Genomic DNA, 23,043 nt, shown 5'->3' with positions numbered 1-23,043 from the left:
GGCTGTCCTGGCTCCGTCAGATTCCTGACTCACACGATGACCGTGGCTGGATAAGGGAGTATTGGAAAGAAGGAAAATCTGTGGCCATTGGCTTGAGGCTTAAAAGTCACCTGGGGTGATTGCCCACCTGCCTCCCCCTGCCTGCAGTAGATTCTGCAGATCTGGGGCAGGCGTGGAAGCTGTGTTTTTTGGGTTTTTTTTTAACATCTTTATTGGAGTATAATTGCTTTACAATGGTGTGTTAGTTTCTGCTTTATAACAAAGTGAATCAGCTATACATATACATATATCCCCATATCTCCTCCTTCTTGCAGAAGCTGTGTTTTATCTAGTACCCTAGGAGTCTTACATCAATTCTGGGAAACAGCGATTTCCCAGTGCCTTTTTTTTGGGAGGCCAGGTAAGGAGAGGAGTGAAGGAAGTAAGAAACAGGCCTCACCCTCAAGAAGCCCTCTGTCCTGAGCAGTAGAAATTTCTGGGACAGTGGAGATGCTCTGTATCCGTGCTGCCTGGGCTGGTAACATGAGCCACACATGGCCAATGAGCACTTGAAATGTGACTAGTTTCGGTTCCACCGAGGAACCGAAATTTTGAATTGCATTTACTTTTAGTTAATTTAAATTTAAAAACATATACGCAGTTCAGTTATTGGAAAACTTTTAAGAATGTTTGGAGCATCTTGGGCATGTACCTCTCCATTTTCAACTGTAAATTTTATAAAATCTATATACAGATCAAGTACTTGCAATGAAAATTTAGCATCCAAGTTGAGATGTGCTATAAGTAGAAAGTACAGGACTTCCCTGGTGGCACAGTGGTTAAGAATCCACCTGCCAATGCAGGGGACACGGGTTCAAGCCCTGGTCCGGGAAGATCCCACATGCCGCAGAGCAACTAAGCCCGTGTGCCACAACTACCGAGCCTGCGCTCTAGAGCCCACAAGCCCCAACTACTGAGCCGGCATGCCACAACTACTGAAGCCCGCGTGCCTAGAGCCCGTGCTCCGCAACAAGAGAAGCCACCGCAATGAGAAGCCCGCGCACCGTGACGAAGAGTAGCCCTCGCTCGCTGCAACTAGAGAAAGCCCGTGTGCAGCAACGAAGACCCAACGCAGCCAAAAATAAATAAATAAACAGATAGATAGATAAATAGATAAATAAAAAAAGAAAGTACACACTGGATTTTGAAGACTTAGCATGAAAAAAGATAATATAAGCCGCATAGCACAGGGAGATCAACTCGGTGCTTTGTGACCACCTAGAGGGGTTGGGATAGCGAGGGTGGGAGGGAGACGCAAGAGGGAGGAGATACGGGGATATATGTATATGTATAGCTGATTCACTTTGTTATACAGCAGAAACTAACACACCATTGTAAAGCAATTATACTCCAATAAAGATGTTAAAAAAATAATGTAAACTACATCATTAATAACTGTTATACTGTATACACGCTGAAATGATAATATTTTGGATATATTGGGTTGAATAAAATATATGGAAATGAACTTCGTATGGAACATTTACTCTTGGGTGTGAGGCTCATGTTCTCTTTCTTGGGCACCGCTGCTCCGGGGATTCTCCCCTCCCTTCCTGGGATTTGAGCCAGAGGGCCAGGGAACGGGGAGATGAGCGACGCCCCTCCTGTCTGCCCACGGTTTCGCTCATCTGGGTGCGGGGTTTTGGGTTGATTACGCACCTGGCCTCAAGGGTGCCTTGTCCACAAGAGGAGGAACTGTCCTGGGGCTCTGTCCTTCCTGCCGCTTCTCTCTGGTGGCGCCTTTAGAAATGAGCATCTGCTCTGACGCTCCTCACTAGGAAGGAAGCCTTAGCACATGAATGAGCCCATCTGCAATGCAGTCACGCGTGGATGGGCCATGACCAGCCACCAGCCAAGTTGAGAATTTTGCCTTGACTTTTAAATTAGATTTAACCTAAATCTCTACCCCAACGGGATGGAGAGCCCCTCCAAACTCTAAGCTACAGAAATGTGGTCCAGAAAGTGAAGCGGATTTCATTTCTTCTTCCCTCCTCGCCCCACCCCCATTTCTGGGGGACAGTGGGAGTCCCCGGAGGGAGTCCCATGGAAGTGTGGCGGGTGGTGACGCGGAGGTGAGTGCATTATTCTGTCAGCAGCTCGTATTCACCCATGGCACTCGGCCCAGCTCACATTTGTCTTCTCTGTGGGATTCTGGATGCTTCTGCCACTGGCCTGCAGGCTCCGCTGGGCATGACCTTGTTCAGGTCACCGCTGTGTCCCTGGCTCTACACTGGGGGCCGGCACATAGTAGGGGTTGAATGAACTTTGTTGACTGGGTTAACTTGGAGTGTACTGTCTTCATCTGAGGGTCAAATATGGTCTTTAGGGGTCAGGGGATTAGAGTATACCTCAGTGGATGTGCGCGGGATGTGGAGGTGGTTAGGAACTTTGGATCTACCTTGTGTTTAGTCTAAAACTCCAAGTGCAGGGTCTTCTTTTCTTTTAAAAACTGTTTATTGGATGACACCATAACTTTTATGCAGAGAAAAGAGAATTCTCCCTGTCTGTACAGACCTCTTCTTTCCACCAAGCCCTCCCTCCACCGTGATCTGCCATTTGCTCTGACAGCACCCTGGGTGACATCAGTATCTTCATGTGGTCCCCGGACACAGGTGGGCCACGTGGCCAGAGTCGAACGTCTGACGGGGGTACAGCCGGAGCTTAGATGCGGGGGAACGCCCATCTTGGGGTGACTTCTTCACGATTGTTATAGCCCACACTTAATGCGACCTAATGCATAAATCCTGGTTGATCAGACCCTAGGGAAACAGGAAATGTCAAAGTCAAGACCGAGAGAGAGAAATCTGTGCCCCTCAGAGGGGAGGATGGGGTCTGGTTAGGCAGGGACGAGCTGGTGGGCTGGGGAGGGCCTCAGGCTGGCCTCTGTGCTCAGGTGTCCCTTGGCGGGAGCTCGTGGCAGGACGCTGGTCTTGGTGTATTGGTCCTCTGCTCTGCCTCACGTGTTCAAAGTCAGTGACTCAAATTTCTACAACGTGAAGCCGTAAACTCATGAGTCCTGCGGTCCTGTTGGTCTCTGGGGAAATACCCGGCTCCCCCGCCCTCTCAGCCTTCCCCCGGCCACAGGTCCTGCACTCTGCTTGTTTGGGTTTCTCCTTCCATCACAGTGTGAGGTGGGGCACCCTTCAACTTGCCAGAGACCCTGGGCTCCCCCGCCCAACTGCCGAGGACCAGCCCTCGTGACTCCTGCAACGTCACACCCTCTGCACCACAGATGGTGTCTGAAAACTGCAGGGATGAACTTGAACTTCACAAGACTTGCGTTTCTTGGCTGTATTATGGTTTGTGTGGACTTGATTTGTGCTAGAGCTAAACTTGCAGAATTCGGTTGAACCCAGTTCTCCCTGTATTTAGGGGTACTATGGGATGTGGGAAAGCAAGTGATACGTTGGTTTGGGGAGTTTGCACCTTTGCCCCGGAGATACCGAATTTCAAACTCACTGCCCCCATGGGAGGGGCCTGTGGGGCATGATGCTGAGCTGGATGCAGGGACAAGGGACATCTTCTCACCACTGAGTGGCAGAGTCCCCACCCTGACTGGTCGTGTCCCACTCACATCTGCCCGCGGCTTAGCCCAGAGAGGGACGTGTTCAGACCTGTTCAGACACTTTCTTCCTAGCTTGCATTATCTCCTTGCTCTGCCATCGTTGTGGGCTTGGGGCCCCAAATACCATCAGACCTAACATTTAAAATAAAAATGATCCTGTTTTTATTGTTTGAATTTATGTTTCTTATTAAAATGGAATTGAATTTATGTTTCTTATTAAATGGAATTTATGTTTCATGCGAATGCAGTTATTCACAAGATAAGGTCTTTTTAAAAGAATAACTGTTTCCTCTTTCTGATTTTTTTTTTTTTGTGTGTTTAAGAGTAGGGCTATCAAGGCAGGTGATATGAAAGCAGAATTTTTAATAAGAGCGTAGCAATTCTTTTTCAACAGGCTTAGAAGACATTAAAATAAATGTATGTGCTTTGATCTTCTTTTTCTGGATTAGAATATGAAGAATCAGTTGTTGCAACAGACAGCAGAGTAACTCGTTTCTGATACCTTTCGGCGAGCTGGCATTCTAGAAGAGGCCAGCATGAAACATGGAACTGCGTGACACAGACCAGACCGAAGACATGCCGACATGTTCACTAAACACAAACCCTAAAAGCAGGTGGTAATAGGAGTAATAGTGAGCACCTACGGGGTACCAGGCTTCTTGCTCAGCGCTTTCCAGGGATCATCGCAGTCCTTCCCGCAATTCTGTGAGACTAGACGTTACCATCATCATCCTGTTTCATCAGATGGGGAACTGGAGTGGGCTTGGGGTCGGGCCGTGGAGCCAGGATGAGGAGCCTGGCCACCTGGATGCCCCCTGTGCTGGTAGCCACCACCCTGCTCCCCAGGAACTGCTCACGAGTGGCGACCAGTCTCCACCACCCCCTTGGCTCTGCCTCTGACCCCCAGAGAAGGTGAGGAATGGAGGCGGCTATTCCTGGAATTAGCCATATGCGCATTTTTTTGCCTCAGTTATTTCACTAATTGAGGCAAAGGTTCTGGGAGTTTTGACGTTAAGTAACTGGATAATTGCCTCAATACGTCATTTTCATTTTACATGTTTGGACACAACCTTTAATGAGATTTGAAAACCCAGCTCTACTTGGGGAAACGATATTACCTTATATTTCTAACTTTGTTTGCCCAAACTAGTTGATGGATTAGGCTTCCAGTTATAAGTTTAATTGCCCAACACATAACCTCCTCCAAATGCCCTGTTTGTTGAAAGTCAGCTTGATTTGGGGCAGGTTCACTGACCTTTCCTTACCCCGGGGAATGAAGACTTTTAAAAAGATGATCTCTCAGGTGCCTGGCTTTGGTTCTGAGGTTCTGTTCTGGTGGCTTCTATGCCTAACTGGATTGCAGGTCTTAGGAGGGCAGGATGGAAGTCTGCCCTTTCCTTCGTCCCTCCTCAAGGCCCAGCACTGATGACTGAACAGATGGGTCAGGACAAGTGTGAAGATGCCAGTGGTTTCACTGAATGATGTGAATGTAAATTACCGGCCAGAAAATATCCAAAGAAGATAAATATCTAAGAGCTTCACGCTACCTTTGACATTTTTTTCCTAATTTCTTCTTTGAGATCCCCAAAGAGAATTTTAAAGAGACTTCAAGTATGCTGCTTGCAAGAGTCCTGGCACATGATCGTATCCCCGGAATAAGTACAAAATGTGACGTGTGGGGTGCTATTGTCCCATCACTAGGGACTGGGGTCTGCATACCCACTGATGCTTTGAGAAGCCCAGCCAGTTGCTCTGGGATGTGCAGACCGCTCCTCTGCTCTGGCTACAAGGCACCTTTTGGGTCAGATCTCAGTGGGAGTGGGGGTGAATGGGGCAAGAGGAGGTCGAACCCCTACTACATGCTCACACAAGCCTGCTGTCACCAAAAGGCCCTGCCTGGTCCCAAAAAGGTGGGAGGGGACCAGAAGGGGACCCGGGAGAGGCAGCCCTGAGAAGGAGCTGCCGCTGTGTGGACCCACCCCTCTGGGAGGGAGGTGATTGGCAGTCCGGGTAGGGGTGCCCCCTCCTCCCCAAGTTGAAATGCCTCCATCTCCTTTCCATTGTAAAGGGAATGCTGCTGGCCATTTATAGGGAAAAGCATCTTTGGAATCTGTTCACAATCATTCATTTCTGCTCAAGGTTCCACAACTGCAAAAAAGGGTGTGAAAACCTCAGAAGAACTGAGTTAACCAAAGACGGTCCAGCAATGTCATAAACTGTTTTGTCATCAGAAAGTGAAAATAATCCCAGGGTAAGAACATTCAGAAAAAAAAAAGTCAGCCCAAATTGCTTTGTGAGAACGGTAAACTTGTTTCTTGCAGCCAATTTCATAGGAGGAGGAGTGGGTGAGGGCTGGAAACAGACAGAAGCAGTGACAGACCTATTGAGGGTTCACTCAAGAGGCTCCAGAAGCATCAGTTTCCCCCTGCCCACCCTAACCTGCTGGAACAGAGCTGGTTGACACTTAAACTTTTCCAGCCCTGGCACTCTGTGATGCCATGAATAATTATTTTAACCTAAAAATCTGCTTTCTCCCACCCATAAAAACCAGTAAATCCTTCAAGTTAATTAAATGGAGGAACTCATTTAATTACATAGTAATTGGTATTTTTATCTCTTTTAAATATAGATGGGGGGAAAGTAGCTGAGGAGACAAAAAAAAAAAAAAGAGAGAAGGAAAGAAGGGAGAAAGGTAATTTGGATTTTTAGTCGATTCTGAATACTTGATGTTTTTGAAACATTTCCAGATTTCCTTTACAGGAAAGGAATGAAAATGATCCAAAAGGAGGAGGGAATTTTTTTTTTTTTTCTTTTGTCCTGAACTCAGTCCTGGGGTTTTGTGGCATGTGCTGAGAAACTGGGTAGACAGAGCGCGTTCAGAAATTTGCCCGAAGGGGTTGTAAGAACTGAAAATGAGTAAAAACAAAACAAAATGGAAAAAACAGAAAGGAAAAAACACAAAACATCTGGCCGCAGATAAGAATCATGTAATTTGCTAAGACATATCATTTTGATGTTTTCTTGAGGATGAAAGCTAATTTAGAAAGGCAGGGAGGTACACTTGTGGTTGGGGGGAGTGAGATCCAGTCCTGGGCCCTTGGAGGCCCTTGTTTCTGCTCTAGCAGAACCGGGGGCGGGTGGAGGCAGCTCTGTGGGTGTCAGAGCCCGGGGCCAGCCCACCAGACAGTCCCACCATGGAAACCAGTGCCAGCTGCAGGCCCGAGAGATACCAGGAAATGGGTTTTCAATGCCATAGGGACTAATCCTAGAGAGGCAGACTTCAAAAACCTGCAGAATTTAAAGTCCTATTTTAAACATGAACCCTGCCCCCCCTTCCCATCATTGGGAATTCTCTGTTTATGACTGTGCTATATTTGTGTAAGTGTTGCCTGCTTCCTGCCTGCCTTTCTAATTTCCTTTTTTAGGAAATATTTATAAAAGTCAACAGAAGAGACACTCTTGCCTTCATGGAGCTTATAGTCCAGTGGTCGAGGCAGATGTCAGCCCAATAAGCACACATGAAGATGAGAAGTAGAAGGGGTTTGGCGGCTGAGGGCAGGGGCTGACTTGGTCTGGGGGCTGGTGGGGGGGGGGAGCTTGGCTGACATCGGAAGGGGGAGTGGGAGTTCATGGGTCAAGCAGACCAGTGTTGGTGGTGATGGTGGCCATCCAGGGAGGCTGGGAGATGCAGATGGAGACAGACAGAAACAGAGGCGGTGGGATAACGAATAGCCAGAGGAACAGGGGCAGCACCCATGTGGGGCACAGTCCCGCTTCTTTCCTTGGGTGGTGAATGTACCCATTCACAGCGAGGCAGCTGACCAGGGCTCGGAGTTTAGGTGGCCTGCAGGTTAGGCGGCCGGCACAAGGTCACCTAGTCGGGCAGTTGTTTCAGGACCTTGTGGTGTAAGAGCCATCGAGTCAGGCGTGTTCCTGCTCTGCTCGCCATGTGTCCCCATGGACTCAACGTCCAGTGCTCGTTTGGTGGCTCCATGGCCTCTGCTGGGCCTGGGAAGGATGGGCATGTCATCACGTAGGCACTCGGATTGTGTCGGGAGAAGTTCTTACTGACTCTGAGCTGACTCTAAGTCTGAACATCTATGTGCTTTGGCCAAATATTTATCTGAACCGACCAGAGCAGTTCTTGACAGAAAGTCAGCTACGGGGATTTTTTTTTGGCCGTTTTTAAAAATTTGAGACTTTTTTTAGCCCAGGAAGAAGTCGGCTCTCTGCAAACAAATCCCAGCCTTCGGAATGAGGCCTGAACGCTTTCCAGATCTTTATGGAAAAGATTCTGCTCTTCCGTGGTTAATTCCAAGAGGTTACTGAGTAGCACTGAGTTCGCAGGGCAGCTCGTGCAGCCCAGCTGTCTGCTTTTATACCATGTATTGCTTGCTCTCCTGTCGCCACTCTGCTTTACCTCGTTGCAGAAGGAGGCTGGTCCTCTCCATCAGCAGGGCAGCTGTGGAGGGCTCCGCTGAAGCAGTATCTTAGCGGACTCCAGGGAAACGTGGTTATTCTTGGAGAGCATGCCTTTGTTACAATGTTTATTGAATGTCCACCTCTCCAGCTTCAAGTATCAAAACTCGGAGAGATATTTTTTGAAAGAAATCATTCCCCACCAAACACTCTGAGCGCCCCTACTTAATGGAGAAGAGAAAAGAACTCCTTTTCGATAGACTGATCTGTGTTTAGCGTCTTGGGTGGTATGTCTGTAAATAAATACTTACTTGATCTATTTATTTTACAGAGGTTGGGAATCTGGATTTCAGATTTGAGTGGGGTTATTAGAAACTGGGTCTCTTTTCTAAAAGTGTCAAGGAAGTTATTAGAAGGAGAGTTTGAAACTACCATTTTAAATGATTTATTTATTGAATACTAAGGAGTTTTATTTTGCAATTATTTTAACTGGTACGACTACGTATATTTTGGTTGCCATTTACTTTTTAAAAAAGGTTATGTTCCATTTATAGTTATAAAATATTGGCTAAAACTACCATTTTTTTAAATTATTTTTTTCTCTGGGTCTTTCCTTGCATCCAAAATCTAGTTCTTGGCTCTGGGTGTCCTGGTGGGACCAGCGCGTTTGTCGCCGTGTCACTGCAGGACAGGGCGTATTTCAGTCAGTCTCGTTCAGACGTTGCTGACACACAGCCTTTGCAACTTTCCTTCTTCCTATTTTGCATCCAGGCTTGGCTGGGTCTTTGTACCCCGGGTGAGAGTCCGTACTGCGGGGCTGAGATCCTGTCTGCAGAGATGGGAGGGATAGAAGGAAGAGAAATGGGGGAGGTGGTGGTGGTTTGGTTGCTGTTTATGGAGTTTAGGGTTGGGGGTCGGTGTTGGCAGCACCGTAGAGGCATTTTGCACGCAGCTCCCTGGCGGTAGGTAGCACCATTGTCTCCATTCGACAGATGAGCAAACTGAGGCACAGAAGTGTAACGCGGTCTGCACAAGGGCACACAGCAACCAGATGGGCGGGTGTGTGTTTGTGTGTGTGTGTGTGTGTGTGTGTGTTCACATACTTCTGGGGTATGGACTTTCATCTTTGGTCCCCACCACCACGCTTCTCTTTCCACGGGGGCAACGTGCCCATTCCCACCCTGTGTAGCCGTGTGAAGCAGGATCCTGTGTCAAAAGAGTTAGAGGCTCATTTGGCCTCAGCAAACAGTCAGTCATGAGAAATTGTCGTCTAGGCTCCCACTGTCCTTTTTGCGTGTTGTCCCTTGGTGCTATGTGCATGTTTATAAACATGGATGCCCACTCTGGGGAATTCTGTGGTCGGCTCCGGGATCTCCATGGCTGTGGCAGAGAGGGCAAGGGAGATGTCCCTCCTGGACTCACTCCCAGGCATGTCATTCTTAGCTCAATGGGAACTGGATTTCTTTTTACAACAGTCGAGCATTATAGTATATCTGGTGGGGGGGGCGGATATTAATGCAGAGATAACTGGAGAAGTGAGGGGATAAAGTGGGGCTTGGATGTAACTTCCCATTTGGCAGTTTGCGTAGACCCCTTCCGTGCCACGACACCTTGCCTCGTATAGCCCTGCAGCCTCATTGCCATCCCTTGTGCCACCTGATCTGCAGAGAGAGGCAAGAGTGCACCCATTGTCAACAGACGAGGAAACTGAGGTTAGGAGATGGGAACTTGTGTCCTGGAGAGCTTGGCCCAGCCCATTTGCTTTTCTTAAGCTTTCTTTTTTTTTTTTTTTTAACATCGTTATTGGAGTATAATTGCTTTACATTGTTGTGTTAGTTTCTGCGGTATAACAAAGTGAATCAGCTATACATATACATATATCCCCATATCCCCTTCCTCCTGCGTCTCCCTCCCACCCTCCCTATCCCACCCCTCTAGTTGGTCACAAAGCACCGACCAGCCCATTTTCTATTTGCCACTCCTGTTTGTCAGCATTTATTATCATTGTTTCATCTTTCTCATTTTCGTGGTTATAAAAGTAATACACTATGTAAGTAAAGTTGGAAGCAAGGTGATTGGAAACTGTAATGTGCATGTGGGTCCCACCCTTCCTGTGGGGAGGGGCAGTTTGGGCTTCAGCTTGTGTTTTTTTTCTAAATTTATTTATTTATTTATTTATTTATGGCTGTGTTGGGTCTTTGTTGCTGCGCGTCGGCTTTCTCTAGTTGCGGCAGCGGGGGCTACTCTTCCTTGCAGTGCGTGGGCTTCTCATTGTGGTAGCTTCTCTTGTTGCGGAGCACGGGCTCTAGGCGCGCAGGCTCAGTAGTTGTGGCGCACAGGCTTAGTTGCTCTGCGGCATGTGGGATCTTCCCAGACCAGGGCTCGAACCCGTGTCCCCTGCATTGGCAGGCAGATTCTCAACCACTGTGCCACCAGGGAAGTCCCTCAGCTTGTGTTTAAATCCAGATCTGCCACTTACTTGCTGTGTGATTTAGGACAAGCCACTTCGCTGCCCAGAGCCTCGGTTTTCTTACCTGCAAAATGGAGCAATTGTATCTACTTTTAGCATCGCCTCAAAGTCGGGATAGATGAGAGGCAGCATAGTGCCTGCCGTGGAACCAAGTGTTCCGGTCTTGTTAGTTCTCTGCCCCCCGCCCCCCACCCCGGCCCTATATCAGTGCTTCTCAAACTCACCTCCAGGAGACCCTGAAGGCAGAAGATAATAAGTTCTCACTGGAGTGCCCTAGGCTGCCCGCAAGCAGCTTGCAGACACGGAAGCAAACTGCAACATTGTGCAGATTTTGTATCACTTAGTTATGTATCTGAGTATAACTTAATTTAAAAACAATGTTTCAAATGCTTAAATATTTTAAATGTGGAAGCTTCAAACTGTCTTGTAGCTTCCTGCAGCTCCTGGAGTACCTCTGCACAGCCCTGGGGGACTGGCACACACCTCCCCACAACCCTGGGGTCTACACACCCAAGCTGGTGTCGGTGCTGGAGTTGCTGTCCTTGCCTTTTGCCACACCTCGTAAGAGCTAGACCTGTCTGTGGGTAGACAGTGGATGTGCTGGAGAAATCCCATTTTACCCTCACCTTGTTCTAAAACCCTCCAGGGGACACTGCAATTCAGTCAGATGGCTCACTTTTTCCATCCAAAAGACATAAATTCCAAAGAAGTGTTTTCAGGCGGTTCTTCTTGTTCAAGGGTTAACCAGATTCTTACTTTGCTTATCTTTGGAAATAAAACAATGTTTAAAACTATTCCGATCAGCAAGGCCATCTGGTGGGGAGTATGCAGCTGCTCCGCATTCAATTGTGCCGCCTCTAATGTATTCGTTGTCGGTCCGCCGTACAGCTGCAAAATCATCATTCGCAGTTGGTTTTGAACAATGAGCTCTGTGTCTGGGCAAGACCTCTCTCCTCTGCCTGTCCTGAAGGACATTTGGATTGGTCACCTTCTGATGTTTGGCAGCCTTTTCACTCTTCCTGAAGTCACATCAAAGCAGGTGAGAGGGTTCTGGGCACCCAAGTGAGGCAGGACAGAGCCCCTTGCTCCTTTTGGCCCTAATACTTAGTCTCTGCATTATACTTGGATCCACTTCTCCTTTCATTCATTTTCCTATTTGTTAAGGAAGAATTGTTGGAAGGCAGCTAGAATCTACCTCTCATCTTTGTGGTCTAGTTGCACAAGAGCCAAAAGGACACACTAGTCTGAAAATGTGTGACTTTTCCCCCCCAGTAGTTAAGGTTTTTTGTTGCAGACGTTTGAATCCTTGAAAGCGTGCAAAAAGAATAATAAGAGAATTTATCAGATACCTGGGCTCCTGAGATCACTGGGCTCTGTGATGATGTGTCGTACTTTGAGAAAAAGAGGATGAGGGTCTAAGTGGTGCTGGGGTTTGCTTATGGTCACGTGGCTGGTTAGTAGGTGTGGCAGGTGGTCCACCCAGGCCTTTTGATTCCCAGGCCCGCTCTCTGTCCTATACTCTGAGTCATGGTGGGGGGGGCGGGGAGGAGATGTATAGCATTAAATTCATCCGTAAAATGGGAGTACTCATTGTGCTTTCCTTTAGGTTATCATGAAGTACAGACAGGATTATCCATATAAATCCCAGCCTGGTGTCTGGACACCAGAAGGCCTTCAATAAATGTAGCTCCTGTCACTTTTATTGTTGTCACTAAGTGGCAAGAGCCCTGTCCTGGATTTCTGCCGAGAGTTTGCTCCTTCACTCATTAATTTAAGAACTATTCAGGGAGCACCCGCCCCCGGGCTAGGCATGGTTGATGTACAAGGAAATCTAGTACCTGCACTGATTTGATTTCAGGTTGAGCACCACTGACCCTGTCCTTGTAGAGCTGACAGTCCCATTGGACAGTCCCCAACTCCAGCCACACCTCCTTGCCTGGGAGACGGGGTGGCCGGTGGGCTGGGTGAAAGCTGACCTTGCTGCTCTTTGAGCCTCGAGTTCTGAGCAGGTTTCTCCCGGAGCTGCCATCTTACATAATGGTGTGGTATGGGGAAAGATCATAGGCTTTGCAGCCAAACAGACCTGTGGTTGGATTTTGGTTCTGCCACTGGCTGGCCATGGGGTTCCGGGGATGTGTTTAACCCTGTGGTGCCTCAGTTTCCTGCATTTAACTTGGGGGTCGCAGTGCTGACCTCAGAGGGTTGCCATAAAGAAAGGACCTCGCGTGGTGCTCTGTGCGTGGCAGGGGCTGGATCAACATTTGTCACCTACTCTTTTCACCATCCCTGGAGTCACTTAAAACCCTAAACTGGGCCCATGTTTCGAAGTATACATCCTCATCTGCACAGAGAGTGATATTTCATTTCTAATTTCAAATGTCTTCAAACAGACTGCACATTGCTTCCTTGACATGCTTTACGTTATAGGACTGTCCTTGCTTTCTTGCCGAGAGCCATGTAGGTGGGCGGGTTTCACAGCAACCTGGTAAGCTTGTCTCAAGTAGGTTCTACTCTAATGGAAAACCACCGCCGTAGGTATACAGGCTTGAGTGGAAAATCAAGTACCTAAATCCAGCACCAATTTACATTACAGTTACTACTGGAAATAATAAAATGAGTGGTTAGAAATAGTTCCTCCTCCCATTTGCTTTCAGAAAAAGAAAATTGTCAGTTGTGTCACAAAGACCTTTAGAATCTCGTGCCCATTGAAATTGCTGGGTGACCGTGCAAAGTGAACATAGCGGCAGCCTCTTGTTCACCCTGCCGCTGGTGGTTCTGTGCATTTTAGAGAGACTGGGGCACTGGCTGGGTGTCGTCCGTACCTCTGACAGTTGCACGAGGGTGCCGGAGCAGGTTACCCTATGGGAGAGTGAGCCATCCCAGAGGATATTAAAAAGATCCCATTTGCCCTCCCGCCTTCAGCTGTCGGATATCCCGTGGGTCAATGAGGCGGCCCCATTGTGAGGGTACATTTTGAACCAGCGCTGGTTTCCCAGCTCTGCAGGTGCTCAGGGGCTGGTGGGCTTTGGGGCTGCCCTTGAAAGGGGATCTCTGATTCTGAGTGTGGGCTTTTTTCTGGAGCCTTTGTTCTGGAGTTAGATGGGATGTTACAGAGGACCTGGGCTGTGCATTTTTCATATTTGTAGCCTCAACAAACACAGTGCCCTGCACACCGTGGGTGCTCGATAAACGTGTGCTCACCGGTGTGGGCTACTAATAAGGAGAGAACACTGTGTGTTTGGGAGTTAATTGTCCAGCTTTTTTGCCTAGCGTAAGGCAAGTACTGCAGCAGCTTTTCAGGGCTTGCTGCAAAATTGTTGGCTTCTTAGCAGCCCGAAGACATAACAGATGATGATACTGGGTTTTTATTAGGGAGGAGTTAATTGCAAATCATCCACTCAGGAGTGTTAGGGCTGAAAGAGGTAGTCCTGACTCCATATTTTACATACAAGGTACAGGCTCAGAGATGCAGTGACTTGTCCAGGGTTACCAGCCAGGTGAATGTCAGGTCTGGATGGGGACCACGCTTGGGAGTCTCAGCTCAGGGGCCACACCCCGTGGCTCGCTGCCTTGTAGGAGACAGGTGATCACTGTGAGGGGGGTAAGCTTTTCCCAGGGTACACCCACAGCTGTCCCAGGCTCTCCAGGGCTCTGCACCCTGGTTATTGAGGCACCTGAATGATCCCAGTCAGCTCTGCTTTTCAACATCTTGTTTCTACTATAAAACTGGGCTGTTATTCCTGCATCTGTGTGCCTGCCTGTAGCTGCCACCTGCCTCTTCTCACTCATTACTTCAGATTAGTTGCAGACAGGAAAATCAGACATCTATGCTAGAACTATATATACAGTGAAAGCAGGTAGCCTGGAATGAAGGTCTGAGGGCCTCTCCTATAATAATACAAAGAATACATATCATTTATTGTGGCTTGGTGTGTGCTAGATGCCAGGTTAAGCATTTTCTGTATATTATCTCATTTCCTCTTCACATCCATGCTGGGAGGAGATAGTTTTATTCCCATTTTACAGATGAGGAAGTAAAGTCACGGAATGGTGAAGTTAGTTACCTGAGATCATAAAGCTGGCACAGACTTGAGTCGGATTGAAATGCAAGTCTGCCTGCGTCCTTTGGCAGTCTGACTCCTGTAAGGCTTTGTTTTGACTGCTCAGAGAATATTTTTTGCTACATCCCAACTTTCTACCAAGTTGCAAATCATTTGGTTCCCTAGGCCAGATGCAGAGGAGGAGCTGGCTGCATATTTGTGGAGATTTGGTCTCAGAGAAAATGCCTGTTTCTTAAAGATATATTTTATGTAACGAAATAATAGTTTAGAATGTGTTTTCTAGACTGTAAAGCATGTGAAGTGGTCATTACTAACAAATAAAATGTTGATGATGAACTTAATGTCGAGTCAAGTATGCTTTAAAAATAACTTTAAAAAACTGCCTGTGTTTTGTGTGACACACATTTTGAGTGAGCCAGGAAGATCCCGCAGGCCACAGTTTGAGAATCCCTCTCTTAGACAAAGCACGGAGAAGGTGTCTTAGTCATCAGGAAAGACGAAATCTGGCAAGGAAACCATGAGTACAGGATGCAGGAAGGGCTTGCTCAAGGAGAGGAGCAAGGAGGAAATTATAGTGAGTCTAAAAATAGGCAGGGAGGAAGGTTCTTCATCAGGGACTGGGGAAAATGTGCTCAGTCATCTGATAACTAAAACATGACAGCTGTGGTTCTTGTAAGTACACATTTTGCCAGAAAATAACCTGATGTGTGACATTTGGGTAGTTTTGTCTTGATTTGGGAACAGCTGCCATCTGCGTTTCCAGGATTATTTTGGCATATCTGCTTCTGGTGTAAGCCAAAGCATTCTTCAAGGCCACAGCATTGATTCAGTTGATTCACTGGGTCTTTGGATGAATTGCTTTGACCTGAATTGCTCACTTTACTCAGATAAAGACACTTTTGGAACTCTTAAACTTATAATTATACCAGCTTAATTTAGTAACATCTATTGTTTGTAACCTGTAGAAGAGTGTATCAGTTAACTTTTTTTTTTTTTTTTGAGTTAAGAGATTCTTTTAAATTTAATCGTTTTGGTTGATAATAAAGCTTATTTACACTTGTTCTTCCCTTAATAGGAACAGAAAATAACCACCCACTATGAGTCCTACATTATCCAGTAACATCTTAAAGATTAACCAAATCTCCCTACACATTTTTCTTTTTTTTTAATGAGGTTTTTTTTTTAAACATCTTTATTGGAGTATAATTGCTTTACAATGGTGTGTTACTTTCTGCTTTATAACAAAGTGAATCAGCTATACGTATACATATGTCCCCATATCTCCTCCCTCTTGCGTCTCCCTCCCACCCTCCCTATCCCTCCCCTCTAGGTGGTCACAAAGCACCGAGCTGATCTCCCTGTGCTATGCGGCTGCTTCCCACTAGCTATCTAGTTTACATTTGGTAGTATATATAAGTCCATGCCACTCTCTCACTTTGTCCCAGCTTATCTTTCCTCCTCCCCATGTCCTCAAGTCCATTCTCTACATCTGTGTCTTTATTTCTGTCCTGCCCCTAGGTCCGTTAGAACCTTTTTTTTTTTTAGATTCCATATATATATGCGTTAGCATATGGTATTTGTTTTTCTCTTTCTGACTTACCTCACGCCGTATGACAGACTCTGGGTCCATCCACCTCACTACAAATAACTCAATTTCATTTCTTTTTATGGCGGAGTAATTTTCCATTGCATATATGTGCCACATCTTCTTTACCCATTCATCTGTCGATGGACACTTAGGTTGCTTCCATGTCCTGGCTATTGTAATTAGAGCTGCAGTGAACATTGTGGTACATGACTCTTTTTGAATTATGGTTTTCTCAGGGTATATACCCAGTAGTGGGATTGCTGGGTCGTATGGTAGTTTTATTTTTAGTTTTTTAAGGAACGTCCATACTGTTCTCCATAGTGGCTGTATCAATTTACATTCCCACCAACAGTGCAAGAGGGTTCCCTTTTCTCCACACCCTCTCCAGCATTTGTTGTTTGTAGATTTTTTGATGATGGCCATTCTGACTGGTGTGAGGTGATACCTCATTGTAGTTTAGATTTGCATTTCTCTAATGATTAGTGATGTTGAGCATCCTTTCATGTGTTTGTTGGCAATCTGTATATCTTCTTTGGAGAAATGTCTATTTAGGTCTTCTGCCCATTTTTGGATTGGGTTGTTTGTTTTTTTGATATTGAGCTGCATGAGCTGCTTGTATATTTTAGAGATTAATCCTTTGTCAGTTGCTTCATTTGCAAATATTTTCTCCCATTCTGAGGGTTGTCTTTTCGTCTTGTTTATGGTTTCCTTTGCTGTGCAAAAGCTTTTAAGTTTCATTAGGTCCCATTTGTTTATTTTCGTTTTTATTTCCATTTCTCTAGGAGGTGGGCCAAAAAGGATCTTGCTGTGATTTATGTCATAGAGTGTTCTGCCTATGTTTTCCTCTAAGAGTTTTATAGTGTCTGGCCTTACATTTAGGTCTCGAATCCATTTTGAGTTTATTTTTGTGTATGGTGTTAGGGAGTGTTCTAATTTCATTCTTTTACATGTAGCTGTCCGGTTTTCCCAGCACCACTTATTGAAGAGGCTATCTTTTCTCCATTGTATATTCTCACCTCCTTTATCAAAGATGAGGTGACCATATGTGCGTGGGCTTATCTTGGACTTTCTATCCTGTTCCATTGACCCATATTTCTGTTTTTGTGCCAGTACCATGCTGTCTTGATTACTGTAGCTTTGTAGTATAGTCTGAAGTCAGGGAGCCTAATTCCTCTAGCTCTGTTTGTTTTTTTTTCTCAAGATTGCTTTGGCTATTCGGGGTCTTTTGTTTTTCCATACAAACTGTGAAATTTTTTGTTCTAGTTCTGTGAAAAATGCCATTGGTAGTTTGATAGGGATTGCACTGAATCTGTAGATTGCTTTGGGTAGTAGAGTCATTCTCACAGTGTTGATTCTTCAATTCCAAGAACATGGTATATCTCTCCATCTGTTTGTATCAACTTTAATTTCTTTCATCAGTGTCTTATAGTTTTCTGTGTACAGGTCTTTTGTCTCCTTAGGTAGGTTTATTCCTAGGTATTTTATTCTTTTTGTTGCAATGGTAAATGGGAGTGTTTCCTTAATTTCTCTTTCAGATTTTTCGTTGTTGTGTATAGGAATGCAAGAGATTTCTGTGCATTAATTTTGTATGCTACTTTACCAAATTCATTGATTACCTCTAGTAGTTTTCTGGTGGCATCTTTAGGATTCTCTATGTATAGTATCATGTCATCTGCAAAGAGTGACAGCTTTACTTCTTCTTTTCCAATTTGGATTCCTTTTATTTCTTTTTCTTCTCTGATTGCTGTGGCTAAAACTTCCCAAGCTATGTTGAATAATAGTGGCGAGAGTGGGCAACCTTGTCTTGTTCCTGATCTTAGAGGAAATGGTTTCAGTTTTTCACCATTGAGAACGATGTTGGCTGTGGGTTTGTCATATATGGCCTTTATTATGTTGAGGTAAGTTCCCTCTGTGTCTGCTTTCTGGAGAGTTTTTTTAATCATAAATGGGTGTTGAATTTTGTTGAAAGCTTTTTCTGCATCTATTGAGATGACTATATGGTTTTTCTCCTTCTATTTGTTAATATGGTGTATCACATTGATTGATTTGCATATATTGAAGAATCCTTGCATTCCTGGGATAAACCCCACTTGATCATGGTGTATGATCCTTTTAATGTGCTGTTGGATTCTGTTTGCTAGTATTTTGTTGAGGATTTTTGCATCTGCATTCATCAGTGATACTGGCCTGTAGTTTTCTTTCTTTGTGACATCTTTGTCTGGTTTTGGTATCAGGGTGATGATGGCCTCGTAGAATGAGTTTGGGAGTATTCCTCCCTCTGCTATATTTGGGAAGAGTTTGAGAAGGATAGGTGTTAGCTCTTCACTAAATGTTTGATAGAATTCACCTGTGAAGCCATCCTGGGCTTTTGTTTGTTGGAAGATTTTAAATCACAGTTTTAATTTCAGTGCTTGTGATTGGTCTGTTTATATTTTCTATTTCTTCCTGGTCCATTCTTGGAAAGTTGTGCTTTTCTATTTTATTGGTATATAGTTGCTTGTAGTAATCTCTCATGATCCTTTAAATTTTTTCAGTGTCAGCTGTTACTTCTCCTGTTTCATTTCTAATTCTGTTGATTTGAGTCTTCTCCCTTTTTTTCTTGATGAGTCTGGCTAATGGTTTATCAATTTTGTTTATGTTCTCAAAGAACCAGCTTTTAGTTTTATTGATCTTTGCTACTGTTGCCTTCATTTCTTTTTCATTTATTTCTGATCTGATCTTTATGATTTCTTTCCTTCTGCTAACTTTGGGGTTTTTTTGTTCTTCTTTCTCTAATTGCTTTAGGTGTAAGGTTAGGTTGTTTATTTGGCATATGTCTTGTTTCTTGAGGTAGGATTGTATTGCTATAAACTTCCCTCTTAGAACTGCTTTTGCTGCATCCCATAGGTTTTGGGTCATTGCTTTTTCATAGTCATTTGTTTTTAGTTATTTTTTGATTTCCTCTTTGATTTCTTCAGTGATCTCTCGGTTATTTAGTAGCATATTGTTTAGCCTCCATGTGTTTGTATTTTCTACATTTTTTCCAGTAATTGATATCTAGTCTCATAGCACTGTGGTTGGAAAAGATACTTGATATGACTTCAATTTTCTTAAATTTACCAAGGCTTGATTTGTGACCCAAGATATGGTCTATCCTGGAGAATGTTCCATGAGTACTTGAGAAGAAAATGTATTCTGTTGTTTTTGGATGGAATGTCCTATAAATATCAATTAAGTCCATCTTGTTTGATGTATCATTTAAAGTCTGTGTTTCCTTATTTATTTTCATTTTGGATGACCTGTCCATTGGTGAAAGCGGGGTGTTAAAATCCCCTACTATGATTGTGTTACTGTCGATTTCCCCTTTTATGGCTGTTAGTATTTGCCTTATGTATTGAGGTGCTCCTATGTTGGGTGCATAAATATTTACAATTGTTATATCTTCTTCTTGGATCGATCCCTTGATCATTATGTAGTGTCCTTCTTTGTCTCTTTTAATAGTCTTTATTTTAAAGTCTATTTTGTCTTATATGAGAATTGCTACTCCAGCTTTCTTTTGATTTCCATTTGCATGGAATATCTTTTTCCATCCCCTCGCTTTCAGTCTGTATGTGTCCCTAGGTCTGAAGTGGGTCTCTTGTAGACAGCATATATATGGGTCTTGTTTTTGTATCCATTCAGCCAGTGTATGTCTTTTGGTTGGAGCATTTAATCCATTTACATTTAAGGTAGTTATCGATATGTATTTCCTATTACCATTTTCTGAATTGTTTTGTGTTTGTTATTGTAGGTCTTTTCCTTCTCTTGTGTTTCCTGCCTAGAGAAGTTCCTTTAGCATTTGTTGTAAAGCTGGTTTGGTGGTGCTGAATTCTCTTAGCTTTTGCTTGTCTGTAAAGGTTTTAATTTCTCCATCGAATCTGCATGAGATCCTTGCTGGGTAGAGTAATCTTGGTTATAGGTTTTTCCCTTTCATCACTTTAAATATGTCCTGCCACTCCCTTCTGGCTTGCAGAGTTTCTGTTGAAAGATCAGCTGTTAACCTTATGGGGATTCCCTTGTATGTTATTTGTTGTTGTTCCCTTGCTGCTTTTAATATTTTTTCTTTGTATTTAATTTTTAATCATTTGATTAATATGTGTCTTGGCTTGTTTCTCCTTGGATTTATCCTGTATGGGACTCTGCACTTCCTGGACTTTATTGACTATTTCCTTTCCCATATTAGGGATTAGGGAAGTTTTCAACTATAAGCTCTTCAAATATTTTCTCAGTCCCTTTTTTTTTTCTCTTCTTCTTCTGGGACCCGTATAATTCGAATGTTGGTGTGTTTAATGTTGTCCCAGTGGTCTCTGAGACTGTCCTCAATTCTTTTCATTCTTTTTTCTTTATTCTGCTCTGAGGTTGTTATTTCCACTGTTTTATCTTCCAGGTCACTTATCCTTTCTTCTGCCTCAGTTATTCTGCTATTGATTCCTCCTAGAGAATTTTTAATTTCATTTATTGTGTTGTTCATTGTTTGTTTGCTCTTTAGTTCTTCTAGGTCCGTGTTAAACGTTTCTTGTATATTCTCCATTCTATTTCCAAGATTTTGGATCATCTTTACTATCATTACTCTGAGTTCTTTTTCAGGTAGACTGCCTATTTCCTCTTCATCTACTTGGTCTGGTGGGTTTTTATCTTGCTCCTTCATCTGCTGTGTGTTTCTCTGTCTTCTCATTTTGCTTAACGTACTATGTTTGGGGTCTCCTTTTCGCAGTCTGCAGGTTCATAGTTCCCATTGTTTTTGGTGTCTGCCCCCAGTGAGTAAGGTTGGTTCAGTGGGTTATGTAGGCTTCCTGGTGGAGGGGACTGGTGCCTGTGTTCTGTGGATGAGGCTGGATCTTGTCTTTTTGGTGGGCAGGACTACGTCCGGTGGTGTGTTTTGGGGTGTCTGTGACCTCATTATGATTTTAGGCAGCCTCTCTGCTAATGGGTGGGGTTGTGTTCCTGTCTTGCTAGTTGTTTGGCATGGGGTGCCCAGCACTGTAGCTTGCTGGTCATTGAGTGGAGCTGGGTCTTATCGTTGAGATGGAGATCTCTGGGAGAGGTTTCGCCATTTGATATTATGTGGAGCCAGGAGGTCTCTGGTCGACCAATGTCCTGAACTTGGCTCTCCCATGTCAGAGGCAGAGGCCTGACACCTGGCTGGAGCACCAAGACCCTGTCAGCCACATGGCTCAGAAGAAAAGGGAGAAGAAAAAGAAAGAAGGGAAGGAAGGAAGGAAGAGAAAATAAAGTTATTAAAATAAAAAATTTTAAAAATTATTAAAAATAAAAAAATTAGAAAGTAATAAAAGAAGAAAAAGAAAGAAAGAAGACAGCAACCAAACCAAAAAACAAATCCACCAATGATAACAAGTGCTAAAAACTATATTTTTTTTTTTAAAAAAAGGACAGACAGAACCCTAGGACAAATGGTTATAGCAAAGCTATACAGACAAAATCACACAAAGAAGCATACACATACACACTCACAAAAAGAGAAAAGGAAAAAAAATATATATATATATATAAAAGGAAGAGAGCAACCAAATCGATAAACAAATCTACCAATGATAATACACTCTAAATACTAAACTAAGATAAACATAAAACCAGAAACAAATTAGACGCAGAAAGTAAACCCCAAGTCTACAGTTGCTCCCAATGTCCACCGCCTCAATTTTGGGATGATTCTTTGTCTATTCAGGTATTCCACAGATGCAGGGTACATCAAGTTGATTGTGGAGATTTAATCGCTGCTCCTGAGGCTGCTGGGAGAGATTTCCCTTTCTCTTCTTTGTTCACACAGCTCCTGGGGTTCAGCTTTGGATTTGGCCCCATCTCTGCATGTAGGTCGCCTGAGGGCGTCTGTTCCCGCTCAGACAGGACAGGGTTAAAGGAGCAGCTGATTCGGGGGCTCTGGCTCACTCAGGCCGGGGGGAGGGAGGGGTACGGAAGAGGCGGGGCGAGCCCGCGGCGGCAGAGGCGTCGTGACGTTGCACCAGCCCAAGGCGCGCAGTGCGTTCTCCCGGGGAAGTTGTCCCTGGATCACGGGACCCTGGCGGTGGCGGGCTGCACAGGCTCCCGGGAAGGGAGGTGTGGAGAGTGACCTGTGCTCACACACAGGCTTCTTGGTGGCGGCAGCAGCCGCCTTAGCGTCTCATGCCCGTCTCTGGGGTCCACACTGATAGCCGCAGCTCACGCCCGTCTCTGGAGCTCATTTAGGCGGTGCTCTGAATCCCCTCTCCTCGTGCAACCCAAAACAATGGTCTCTTGACTCTTAGGCAGGTCCAGAATTTTTCCTGGACTCCCTCCCGGCTAGCTGTGGTGCACTAGCCCCCTTCAGGCTGTGTTCATGCAGCCAACCCCAGTCCTCTCCCTGGGATCTGACTTCGGTTAACTTTTATCACATAACAAAACAAGACTCGGTGACTTAAAACATAAACCATTTATTATTTCTCATATGTCTGTAGAGATTGGCTGGGGGTCAGTAGGGTAGTGGCTGTTCCAGGTTGGGCTCAGCCAGGCGGCTCTGGTCCACGTGTCTCTCATCCTCCTCCTGGCCAAGCCGCCATGTTCTTCCCACAGCGATGGTAAAGGTGCAGAGGGTAGGTGGACACACTCGACCCGTCTTACGGCCTGGGCTTGGGACTGGCCTGCTATCACTGCTGCCTCGTTCTTCTGGCCAAAGCAGTTTCCAAAGCCAAGCCAAAGGCTGGAGAAATGTATTCCGCTCCTTTGATCGGAGGAACTGCAAAGTCATTTATGTGGTGAAGGTGGTGAATATAGGGAGGGATAAGAAACTAGAACCAAAATGCAATCTGCCATAAATAGTAATAAACTGCTACTTATCCAATACTTATTGTGGGCCAGGACTACTTATATATAATAATAACTAACATTT

General features: G+C 44.9%; 1 protein-coding gene across 5 annotated transcripts in view; it reads left to right on the top strand.

Moving 5' to 3' along the window:
• CHST15 (carbohydrate sulfotransferase 15) overlaps positions 1-23,043 on the top strand; it is an 83,833-nt gene that overhangs the window by 21,278 nt on the left and 39,512 nt on the right. Inside the window, exon 1 of one of the 5 annotated variants that reach the window (XM_068548720.1) lies at positions 4,137-4,516. The exons of the other annotated variants lie outside the window; for them this stretch is intronic. The gene's annotated coding sequence lies outside the window, so the exon portion shown is untranslated. Of the gene's footprint in view, positions 1-4,136; positions 4,517-23,043 lie in introns of those variants that run through there. 5 annotated transcript variants of the gene reach the window in all.

The sequence above is a fragment of the Eschrichtius robustus genome, chromosome 7, assembly GCF_028021215.1.
Source record: "Eschrichtius robustus isolate mEscRob2 chromosome 7, mEscRob2.pri, whole genome shotgun sequence".
NCBI classification, from domain to species: domain Eukaryota; kingdom Metazoa; phylum Chordata; class Mammalia; order Artiodactyla; family Eschrichtiidae; genus Eschrichtius; species Eschrichtius robustus.
The sequence above is the reverse complement of the archived record's forward strand: the minus strand, read 5'-3'. Positions and strand labels throughout refer to the sequence as shown.